Here is a 13847-nt window from a genome sequence, read left to right on the forward strand (position 1 = left end):
GATCAAACTCCTTTCACTCAATATTTTCATATCCTTTTTGATAGGTTTAATCCTAAATAATAAACATGTTCAAATGATCAGAAAAAATAAATATATATATATATATATATATATATATTGAATTCACACATCAAGTATGAAATTTGAATATACAATCTTCAAGCAACGAAAACTTTCTTGTGGCATTAATTTGATATTTGTAAATAAAAATAAAAATAAAAATAAAAATATACTTGTTGCTATCTAAAACCTTCATAAAAGAAAACTTCCATACCTTCTCATCGTACGTTTGGCCTTGACCTTGTCTTCCATTGTATTTTTTTCAAGATGGTTGAAAACAATGAGTTTTAGTTCAAGACAACAAGAAGCAAACACTTGAATGAGAATAAAGAAAAGGTTTTGATGATGGATATTTCTATTTAAGTAATAGTAATTGAACTAATTTAGGATTCTACAACTTTAAGATCATGCTAGATTTAAGGGATTTGAGGGATTTGAGGATAAGATATGAGATATATCCAGGACTTAATATTCATATATCTACCTATCCCATTTGTAACAACTTTCTATTTTTATTTTTCTCACTTTTTTCATATTAATCATTTGTCAACAAAAATATAATTTAAAAAACAAAATTCTAGTTAAAAAATAATTTTACAACCTTAAATAATATTAATGTATAATATCGTTCAATAAAACGTCTGATATACACCAAATGCCATAATTCAATATTTTAATTATGAATATTACTAATAAAGAAATTAAATATATATATATATATATATAAATTGTGAAAAGATTTCCTAATAATACTAAAAATGAAAAGGGTTTGATATTTTATTATTGCCAAATATTGAGAAGTAACATATTTTTTATTTAAAAAAATTCCACAACATTAGTAGAAATTATATTTTTCATTTAATTTTTTATTCTTTTAAAAATCAAATATGAGAATAGGTTTATATATTTTATTGAATATAATATTTTAAGATATAATTATCTATCAAATATATCTTATCCCTCCTTAGAGATGATTTAAGATATTAATTAAACTTTTTAGAAATTTAATTATGGTAGTTTTAATTCATTCCACAAAGAAAATATTTTGGTATTCCAATTTTTCTAACTCTTTCACGAAAATCATATCTCTTTAATAAGCAAAAAAAATAAAATAAAAATGGTAAGAGTTACAATTAGTTGAATTTAAAAAATTAATATTAATTTAAAATAATTATATCAAATATTTTAAAAGATATATACTAAAATATCCTAAATTTTTTAAATGTGGCTGATAGTAATCATACATTTAAAAATAAAGGACTTGGTTTGTAAATATATATGATTCACGTGGGATAAAAGTCGGTAGGATCTGCCTTTAAGGCTATCGCTGGGCCTCGCAATTCCTACAACCGCTCACACATTGCACAACAAACAACATGAATGTCAACGCCGTCGCGACTCGCGAGTAACTCCTATCCCCGCTGCTATTTATCACATGTGGCAAATGATGATTGGATATTAAAATAATATAATAAATTTAATAAAAAAAACAAGGTTGTTTCTTTATATATCCTATATTAATCATGATTCAAAATTTCAGGTATTTTCATATTTTATTTATTTAGTGAATTTTTATTTTACTTCGTTTGATTGACAATATATATAAATCATATTTTATAATTTTCAATAGGATATGATATTTTTGAATATACATATATTATCAATATGATATTTTAAAGTAATATATACATTGAAATATATTATATATTTTTTAATTTATTAAATGAATAAAGAATAATATGAAATATATATTATTTTTAATGTTGAAAATAAAAATTATATAACATTGAAATATTTTTTTATTTAAAAAATGAAAATTTTATTATATTTAACAATTTTTATGATTAAAAAATTAAAATTTTACAAATATTTTTTTATATTATGTTATTTAATATATCAAAATAATTTATATATCATATATTAATATTATTTTATAAACATTTTTTTAGTTTTTATTTTTTAATCATAAATTTAATTTATAAAAAAAATTATTTTATAAAATGGATATATCAACAAATAAAAAATAAATTTTTGATATGTGAGATATGTATATCTCATATCTTATTATGAGATTAATATATATGAATAAAAAAAATTGTGGATAATATATTCTATCACTTATCTTATCTTTTGTTTAGTTAAACATGGGATAGGATAGATGATGATATAACTTATCCTTTCTTATCACCGACAAAACATAAAAAAAAAAATTGGTGGAATCACTTATCTTATCTTTTCTTTAGTTAAATATATGATATGATAGATGATGATATAACTTCTCATTTTTTATCACGATGAGATAAGATATAATATTTCACTGCTTATCCTATCTCATGTTATATTGGATTAACCAAACATGACTTTTAGTTTTATATGGGATATTTGTATTTTTATACTTTGTATGATGATAATGATCCAAAACTTATGTCCAAACAAGGATTAAAATATTAGATTTTTAAAAAATATTAGCAAATATCTTATATTTAAGAAGGGTATGAAAATATAAAAAATATCAATAGAAGTTTTGAAAAAAATATGAGGAGAAAAATTAATAAAAAATTATTAAAATATTAAAAAAATAATATACTATGGACCCCGCATTTCGGCTCATGCGTTTCTCACTCGATGGCAAGCTCGATTTTTATTTGAAAAATGATTTTTATTGTTTAGAAAAATGTTTAAAAAAATGACTTGGAGTCGCCACTCATTTTTGTTTTATTTTTAAAGGGTAAACAAAATAAGAAAGAAAAACCCTAAGTATAACTCCTTATTTTGGAAAAGGTGGTTTGTGGAAAACCGGATCGGGTTTGGGGGTCAAGTTACTTATCGGGAAGGTACGGTAAAAACCGTAGCACTCCTCTAATTCCCTAATGTCGGGTCTCTACTGATGAGATGAAGTAATCATGGCATCTAATAAGGAAATAAATGAAAACTCGAATCGATCATGCACATATGAGAATCAGGCAGTGATCTATAAAGCGCTATCAAGAAGTGAGGTTAATACACAATTAAGGAATAATTTTGAGTATGTTATTGAGCAGAATAAAATCAATCATGCATGACAATTAAATTAATCAATCAATCATAAAATCGCATATGTAGGGCCCCCACCAAAGTCCGTTTTATTTTGCATGACTTAATTTCGTAAATTCCATTATTCGGAATTACAAAATTTAATTTTTGCTTATTTTTAAAACATTTTAAAAGATCATGAAAGATTTGAAAATTGCTTGCCGAATAGAAAGTAGAAGCAAATTTTATTAAAAAGAGATTTTGGTACCTAAAACCCTAAGGATGAAAATTTTGGAGTTGAGATGTAAGATTGTAAGATTGGGTACACAAATGTTGCAGCGCTTATTCCTCGTGCTATTCCGATAACATATGCAGGAATACCTTCCCATTGCAGGGCAACTGTCATCAAAGTCCCAAACCTGAGAACAGTAAAATACAGTAATGCTAGAGCTACTCCTGAAAGCACCACATCTTGCCGTAAGTACACATTCCATGCAGAAATACAGAGGACCTTCCAAACGCATTTAATCATTTTTCTTTTCCAGCTGTTGTCTGACAATGTCGAATTGCCTCTATCAAAGGAGGGTGAGCTATTTACCCCTTGACAAGCAGATGTACTCTCCCCTGCTGATCTCTCTGCAATTTTAGAGGTCCTTTTCTGGTTGCTTTCGCTTAATGCTGGAATTCCATTATATACAAACATTAGAAGCCAATACTGCAACCAACAGATACAGTGTTCCAGATTGCCAAAGTCATAGCAGATGCTTTCAATGGTACGAAGCTGATAATGAAGCCAGTAACTACAGGAGCAAATAACTTGTAGATTAAAACAAACAGTCTTAATACTGAGTTCATCCTTGTCAGTACTTCAGGATTTATGTCAATATACCAATCTGGTTTAAGTTGCCGAACAAAGGATGACCGCCCATTCTCTGTGCTACAAAAAAAAGAACCTTGCCTTGGACCAAGTCACCAGATGTGAAAACCCCAGCATCTTCTAAAGCCAGAAACACCTTTCTTTCACTTTCATCATCCAGAACTCTTTCCATGAGATAAAGATCACAAAACTTTGTTATCTCCAACAACACTTCCGGCACAGAGGATCTCACAGTTGCTTGTTTCGCCTGAAGCTCTTTTGGACTGCTTCCCTCAAGGATCACACCAAGTAACCGGCATGTTACCTTCCTTCCTTCACTCAATTTCTGCCTAACTATTTGCCCTAAAGTTGGCTCTACTGGCTGGAAGAACTCATCGATAACATTCTGTGCTCTTGTGATGAGATATATCCTCCCATGCTAGCACGAGAATCAGTAGAAACCATTACACTCTCTTTAAAAAAAAACGAGAGTCGCAAAGAAATGGAGCTCTTATCCTTGATAATGGGGTCACCAACTTCACCGCTACCAAGAAGACTCTGTGAATGCCAACCCTGCATAGCCCAAGCTGCATCATCCCTTCATGCTCTGCCTGATCCTGAAGCCTGATTTTCAACATTCATGGACTCTGCCAAGGAAGAAACAGGAACACTGAGCTCTCCGCCACGTGTTTTATGCCTTTCGTAATTTAGAAGTGCCTTCTCATAAAAAACCTCGAAACACCCATGAAACAGTAGTACATGTCTTTGGAGATTTAAAGGACTCTCCCACTTGCCGCCACAGTTTGCATGAAGTCACCTTGTCATAGCCACCCAATCTAGTCACTGTTGATTTGAATAAAACCTGAACAGAGAAGATTGTAGCATCCTGTGGCCTGATATGCATCACTAGTCCAAGCATGAATCGACACGTGGCTCATTGAGGGCCCTTCACTTTAGCTGGAAGTCAATTTAATTGAAAGCATCACCTCCACGTTGACATGCTGAAACCTGAGTTGATTCAGTTGAAGTCCAAATGAAGATTCATATTGGAATGGTAAACAAGTCCATCATGGCATCCATAATCTGAATAAGGTCGGCCTCCTTGTTCTATTCCTCCTTCCAATTAAACCAAACACATAGTCTGAGGTACCATCTCCCTGATGGGTACAGTGCTCATGGAAGCTGCTGATTGACCTGACTAGGCATTGCATCCCACCTGTCACTCTCTGGCATCGTCCCTGCCAGTCTGTATATTCCCTTTGCATCAGTGAAGGTCTGATGATTTAGAACTTCCTCAGACTTCGTTATGCACAGAACAGCTACCTCAGCACCTTCCAAGTTTTCCGTCTGAATGCAGCTCTTGAGAGGCACCTACTCCCCAAGATTGAGTTCCTCTATGACGACATCAGACAGCTTTTTGATGCTCAATTCTGTGCATATTCTCTCTGGAAGATCTGGGTGAACAAATCTTAGCCTAGGGCTGCTAATCACATCAACAGACACCCGATTTCAGTGAAGGAAGCCGCATCTGCTGGTCCTAGGCTCTGCTCTTTTTGAAAAGAGGCTGGGAAAACGATGAAATTGATGTCGCCACAGCCTATGAATCACTGGAGCTATCACAGCTAAAGGGCGCATCAAAGATGCCACTTGGACTTCTGGGCAGGGACAGAGGCTTGCGCTTGTGGGTCTGGTTTTGGGTGCGCCCATGGCTACCCAAAAATTCCTGGATAATAAAGCGGAGATTGAAGTGTCTAAAGAGGACATGCATGCGTCAAAAACGGACATGCATGCACGTGGCGAATACGGGAAAGAGAATGGGTATAAAAATGAAGAAAAATGAGATGGAAATGGCTATGCATGGAAGAGAGGATGATTAAAAATGATGGGAAAACGGGTGAGATGGATTGGTGAGTCAAATGGGTTTGAGAATAGGTATGACGGGATATATATAAAAGAAAGAAAAAATGGCTGTGGCTAGACATAGGAATTCATGCACATGAGAGATGAGGTTTAATGTGTAGGGAAAGGATGATGAGGGGTGAGCATTTCGCGGCTGGGTTGGTGCTGCAAGCATGGGTATTAAGCCTTGTGATGAGGCCATTGTTACTGGATTTCTGTCATGAATCACCAAACAGTGATCGCGCCATCAGATTCTGGTTTCATGGAGTTGCCTGAGGCGTTCTTACATGCTGTAATGATGCTGAAAAATCCGTTTTCTTCCAAATATATGATAAGAACCTGCCAAATGACTGACTATAGCTGGAACTTGGCTCGAAATAGTCGTCATGAGACAAGTCAAAACATCACAGCCGGAGATGAAACAGAATGGAAGTCGGAAAAATTTCCCGAGACCTCACTTGTGAGTCAAAGATCTGCGAGTATGGGGTCAAGCGCCTGGTTATGGATATAGGAAACACCATACCAGATCAGCATGCATGAACGATTTCTCGGACTTCTCTCTTCTTTGTAATCACTATCATCTTTCCAATCGAAACATTCTTGCCTCATCAACCATGACTAGATGATGATTTTCATCTGATTACAATCAGATTTATAAGAATCATCGACTTGCTAATTGATACGCAGACATTTTCTTCATCACTTACAAGCACCTCGCCATCCCCTTTAGCGGACCTCTCACCATCCTATACAGAAATGCTATACCTCCATGGATGAATCAATGTGAGAACTCAGTCCCAGCAACCTACTTACTGTAAACTGCTAGGGTCACCTTCAATCCAGTTTCTCCCAATCTTTCAGCCTTGCATACCCGTCCAGAGGAAAACAGAGGAAACCAAAGAATAATAACAGGCAAAAAAACATGAAGCCTTTAACAATCATGTCAGACCCATTTCATCATTTTATCCGTAAGTCCAACAATCGATGGGTTAAAAAAAATAAAAACAGAGAATATTCACAAAAGCAGAGCACAAAACACAGCAAGCTCCTCAAATATTTAACCAAAAAGAATCACCCAACCAAAACAACTCAACAAGCAAAGTTAAGATCACAGAGAATGAGATAGGAAAAGTATGAAGAACAAAAACATACGTGAAAACCATGGTAACCAAACCTGAAAATCTCTTCCTCAGCTGGGTGTTTTTGGCTGTAACTCCCTGCTCCGTCTCGTGTGAATACTCAGCTCAGGATCCTTCTCAAAAAGCTCCTCAATCAATCGTCCCTCCTCTCTTCCCTCTGCAAAAATTCGCTCCACTGCTCTCCAGGTTTTTTTCTTGCTCTCTAGCCTCAAAACTCGCTCTTTCTCTCTTCCTGTTCTCTCTCTCGTTCTCTCTCTCAAAACCCTCTTTTCCTCTCTTCTGATTTTTCTCTGTTTTCTCCCTCCTCAGCCAAACAGCCTGCTACCTCTAAAATATCTCTCCACCTTAACGTCCAAAAAGCACCTGCACCCTAAAAAGTATCCTTTCTGCCAACCTCTTCTCTCTCTCATCCGCTCCTCCTCTGAAAAGAAAATCAGCAACCAAATCACCACCCCCCTCCACTCACTAACGGCCTGCAGCTTTTAGAATATCCTCTTGATAGGTGTCCTCTTCTGATTGCTTCCACCAGCTCCCTCTCAATGGCAAGATGCATTACCTGGTGACCAGTCTTCAAGCTCCACGTGGCTCCCTGGAATCTGGACATTTGGCAAAACAGGTTGCATGAAATGCACCCCAACATGGGGGCTACATATACATATTAAAAAAATTATATAAATATATCTAATTTTAAAAAATAATGATATATATAATTATTTTTATTTTAAAATTGTATGATTTGTTTTAAAAAATTATATTTATATATTATGAGTTTAATTATAAAATTATTCATTAAAAAGGTTATCATTAAATAAATTTAAAAAATGCGATAATTAAATATTTTGAAAATGGGATAATTATATATATATATATATATATATATATATATATATATATATAGAGAGAGAGAGAGAGAGAGAGAGAGAGGTCACCTGGTAGGCTGGTGTGTATATATATATTTTTGTGAAACATTTATTTATATTGAAAATGAAATATTAAAAATTAAAAATTAAATGTTAATTATTTCATTTTTAAATTCCAATAGGGTGAAGATGGGGGTGGGGGTTAAACGGCATGGGTGGCTTGTTGTCACCTGGTAGGCTGGTGTGTATATATATATTTTTGTGAAACATTTATTTATATTGAAAATGAAATATTAAAAATTAAAAATTAAATGTTAATTATTTCATTTTTAAATTCCAATAGGGTGATTACCCAAAATTTAAAACTATATAACAATTAAATATAAGATAAAAACAGCTTTTATTGTTTATTGAAAATTTTAAAATATTTTAATGAAATGTATTTTATTAATATTTTTTCTAATTTAAATCATGTTTCTATAAAATTTCCAACTATTATCAATAATATTCTAGATTTAGTTTGAACTTTCTCGATCCGGTTTTAGTTTGAAATTCCAACTATATTACCTTTTAATTAAGTTTCTTTTATCCGATCTCAATTTAGATTACCTAAATTTGGGAAAAAGTTGAATGAACTCGATTTAATATTTTTATGATTTTAATATTTGTATGGTACATTATCTTATTTAATAATATATATATATATATATATATATATATATATATATATATATTGTTTTTATATTTTTAAGAAAAAAATATTGAAGCCAATCTATCTGCACTCCACAGCTTCACATTTCAAATCAATATATGCAGATCCCCCCATATCTACAATCATCTCATCTGATAAGCCTCTTCTTGTTTGGTAGTCCCTTCTTTCTATTAAAAACTTTAAAAAAAAAAAAAGCCACTAACTGTTTAAAAAATAATTATTGGGCAAAATATAATGTGGTGGCCCTCTTGGAGGAGAGGAAGGAGCGGATCTCCTAGGATTGAGGTTGAGTCCGGCCCAAAGGGTTTTAGCCTTGAGCGGGGAATCGAGCCCAGACCCATGCCTCTATATTGAGTTGCAATTTATATTTATCCGTATATTATTTTTTTATGATTTAATGAATATATTTAAAGATTACTTTTTTTTTTTTTGTTCTCAAATCTTTAGTAGATATAATTTTGGGTTGTTAATGACATTTTTTTAGTGTTGGGGCTTTGTTAGTTTAGGGGTTTTTCTACACAATTTTAATTTTGATTTTAAACTAAATGATGATTAAATGATGGATGATATTCAACCTTTTTCATTTATGATATATATGACCTTTTGTTTAACCTTTTTGTAAAAGGAAAAAAGGAAAAAAATATTAAGAAAAATTATATATTTTTAATAAACATTTGAATACCAAGAGAGAAAAAAAAATTAACAAGGAATGGTTAAAAAAAATAGATTAGTAAAGTGTAGAAATTTTTCGATCAACAATAGGACTACTCACAGAATTAGAAGCTTCACTCGTGGAAGGAGATGAAGAAAGTGAAGATGTGTGGCTGCCATTAGAACAGAAGGTTGGAGAAGGAAAGGAAGTTATAATGGCTGGAGTTAAAGTATCTGTTGAAGTGTCTTTGGTTGGGGAGAGAGGGTGAGTTTTAGCCAGAGGAAATTGTCCCTCATCAAAAACAACATGAGGAGTGATGTAAACTCGTCCAGTCAGAAAGTCAAGACACAAAAATCCTTTGTTATGAAGACTATAACCAAGAAATAGACTTTGAACAGAACGATATTGAAGTTTGTGACTGTTGTAAGGACGGATGAATGGGTAACACAAGCAGCCAAAGACTCTAAGGGACTTGTAATCCGGAACCTTTTGAAAAAGTGTGAAATAAAGGGAGTTATTTTGGAGTACCTTACTTGGCATTCTATTGATGAGAAATGTAGCTGTCTGGAAAGCATATTGCCAGAACTCCATTGGTAAGGAGGCATGAGCCAACAAGGCCAACCCGGTTTCAACAACATGCCTATGCTTTCGTTCAACTCTCCCATTCTGAGTTGAGTTATACGGGCAAGAAAATCGATGAAAAATGCCTGTTTGCTGAAGAAACGTCTTGAAGGATCTGAACTCACCACCATTATCAGACTGTAAGCATTTGATTTTAGCATCAAATTGATTTTCTACTTGGAGTTTGAACTTCTTAAAAACAGGAAGGGCTTGGTCTTTTGTTTGAAGAGGATAGAACCAGGTGTACCGTGAGTAGTCATCTAGAAACAAGATGAAATATCTAGCACCAGAGGTAGACTTGACTGGGGCAGGTCCCCAAAGGTCAGTGTGAACAAGTTCCAAAGGTTTGGAAGTACAAGAAAGTGAAAGATGAGTAGGTAATCTGTGACTTTTAACAAGCTGACAAGAGGAGCAAACAGTAGAACAAACAGTATTTTTATTCTTTTCAAAAGAGACATTACAACTCTGCATAATTTGGGTTACAATGTCAGTAGAAGCATGGCCTAGTCTGTGATGCCATAACTTCACTTTATTATCAAAGATACTGGAATTATGAGAGTAAAAAGTAGAAGAATTAGTAGCACCAACAAAGGCTACTTTCTTGCTGTTTAAAACTGGGAATCGGTAAAGTCCATTCTCAAGCTGGCCTTGAGCAAGCACCTTCTTCGTATGTAAATCCTTCACAAAGAAACTATTAGACCGAAACTCAATTAAGGCATTATTGTCTGAGCAGAATTTAGCAACACTTATCAAGTTTGCTGATATAAATGGGACATGAAACACCTTTTTGAGATGAAAGGAATGTGAATCAGAAAGTAAACGATGAGAACCAGTGTTGGAAATGGATAGGTGCTTACCATTACCAATTGTCACCTTATCTGTGCCCGTGTATGGTGAAGAACTGGTCAGATTACCCACACTCTAAGTCAGATGATGACTGGCTCCAGAGTCAAGATACCAAGTGTCATCTGCAAGATTATTAGAAGAGGCAACCATAGCAGGTATAGAGTTTGGATTACCAGCATTTGAGGGAGAAGTATTACTGCTCTGAGAGCTTTGATAGGAGATATCAAATCTATGATAACAGATCTGAACGGTATGACCAAACTTGCCACACAACTGGCATTGTGGCTTCTCAGAGCTGTTGGAATTGTGCCTCCCATTTTGGCCATATCGACCCCCTCGACCACGACCTCTGTAGGTATAGTTGCTGGTGTTTAGGGTATGATTCTGTCCTCGACCGCCATTATACCTCCTTCCACCACCTCTGCTATTAGATGAAGAGGCATAATTGGCTGATATAGGAGAGAATTGTTCAATCGAGCTTTGTTGCTCAAGGCGATGTTCAAACGCAAGAAGCATACTGTGAACAGCTTCAATAGAGATCTTGTCATCTCTAATATTAATAGCAGTTACAACTGCATTATAGTCGGAACCAAGTCCGCCGAGGAGATTCATAACCTGGTCTTGTTCTGAGACAGGTTCTCCAATTGCTGCTAGACTATCTGTAGCTCTTTTAACCTTCGTGATATAATCGATCATAGACAGAGAACCTTTCTTGGTTGACTGTAACTCGAGCCTTAGCTGCATAATTCTAGCTCTGGAGGAAGATGAGAAGGTTTTCTCCAATGCATTCCAAGCAGAGTGAGAGGAGTTGTGACCAATGATTTGTGCCATGATCGCTGGTGTGAGAGACGAGTAGAGCCAGCTGAGGATAGTTCGATCTTGTCTTCTCCAAGCAACAAAGGCAGGATTGATCAATCCTGAACTGAGTTCTTTATCTGGACAGATGGAAGATCCGTCTATGAAATCTTCAAATCCATTGGCAAAAACAATATTATCAATCTGAGATTTCCACAGAATGTAATTAGTCCGATCAAGTTTCACAGGTAGAGTATGATTGAGCATCTGATAAGAAGGATGGGACGCCATTGTAGTGCTTTGTCCAGATCCAATCGAGTCAGAGGATTGGGTGGAAGCGGAAGCCATGATTGGATCTTAAGGAAAGAAATGGAAAACTGAGAGAAAGGAGAAAAAATAGGAGAATACTCACACCTTTGATCGAGAAGCTCTGATACCAAGTTAGAATTTGAGAAGCCTTTGGTATATAAATAAATGTACTAGAAATAGAATCCTTGTAAAAGAGTCTTTGTTTTCTTCGTGTATTTGTCTTTGTTTTCATTTAATCCTCGGTTGGGACTTGCACAACAGAAAAAAGAGGCTTTGATGCCTAAGTCAGCAACAGAATAAAACATATGTAATTATAAAAGATATTCGATGATGTATACATACCTTGACCGAATGATGAATTACGACTGATCATCCTATTAAACAAGTGAGTGTGATAGGATAATAATAATTTTGTTATTATTTTAATCAATGTTACATCTTTATAACAATATAGTCCAAGCTCTCCCATAATTGTCTCTGATACACATAACATTTAGAGCACCTAAAGGTCCAAATTGTTACATATTTCCTATAAATTATTATATGTAACAAATACTCTTCAAATTTGTCAAAATCCTCCATTAATATAATCCAAGTTTTCTCCATGAATATCATAGTTTTTGTCTCCAATTTCTTTGATATTGAAAATGATTCATGACACAAAATCATCGATATGGTCAAGTAATTATTGTATCCAATGTATTTTCATAAATACTCCTCAAATTTGCAAATCGTCCATCATTTAGTTCGAGTATTAGTATTTTCTAATTGATATATCTAATAAATACTCTTCAAATTCTTGAAAGTCTTCCATAAATATAATCCAAGTCCACCAAAAAAAAATAAAAAAAATCCCTTTTTCTCCTAAGGGTATCTAAAATTCATAAAATCAATCATTTCTTCAAACCACTAACCTTCACCGATAAAATACTAACAAATCTCCCATGGCTAAATCTAAAATTTATACATTTAGCCTCGAAATATTTTCTATTATCAAAATCCGGTCCTAATTTCCTCAGAATTCTTCAAATTGATTAAAATCTTTCATCATCCAAGCTCTATTATGAATGACACTTTTTCTAATAAACAAATTTGTCTTCTCCAGTTCACTTAATACCAAAAGTTCTCAAGGATATAAAATTTTCTTAAATGATACATTGTCATCAATATCTCAAAGTGCTAAAATATATCCATCAAATACTCTTTGAATTTGTCAAAATCTTCTCATCCTCTCCTCATATTTTCTATGAAACTTCCAATTTGTTTCAACCAAACACCCAAACAATGAACCTTCAACGATGAGTTACTAGCAAATTTGTCATAACCAAATCCAAAATTAATACATCTAAGATCCAAAAATTTCATATCATCAAAATCTCAACCTAATGTTCTCAAGGTAAAAGATGAAATTCATGATATATAAAACTAATAGCATCTCCATAATTAATTAAATCCAAAATTATAATTATATGCACTAACCATCCAAAATTCAAATAATTTCAAACACCTAATTTCTTTTAATCCGAAAGTCCAACCACAAACAGATTTCCTATAAGCATATCCAAAATTTGTAACTATTGCCCAATTTTATGCCACTAAAAGAGTAAGAGTATGCTCTCAATAATGTCATAATCTCCCCACTATAAGCATATCCAGCATAATCAAACCCCATCCAAAATTCCCACAAAAATAAGAAAAATAGAATAAGAAAATTTGAAAAATATACACAAAAATAGTAAGTTGCAAAGAACATAGGAGAAAAAGGAAAAAAAAAAACTTCCAAAGTTAAAATACAACCGGAAAAATTGAATAAAAAATTGGATGAAGGCCAAAATTACCAAAAAAAACCAAAAACAATGGAAATTGAAAATATGGGGCTATGAATAAAGCCTTTTTTTTTTTTTTTCATAAACTAGAAAAAAGAGCAAAAAAACTTTTAAAAAAAGGGGCAAAGGTCAAAATTTAAAAATTAAAAATAAAACCAAAAACAACAAAAATTTAAAATATACAAAAGTGAATAAACCTTTTTTTTTTCTTTTTTTCTTTTTATTTATATCAAAGACATTATTAGAGCCTCTTGAAAGCT

Source organism: Vitis vinifera, chromosome 18 (assembly GCF_030704535.1).
Source record: "Vitis vinifera cultivar Pinot Noir 40024 chromosome 18, ASM3070453v1".
NCBI classification, from domain to species: domain Eukaryota; kingdom Viridiplantae; phylum Streptophyta; class Magnoliopsida; order Vitales; family Vitaceae; genus Vitis; species Vitis vinifera.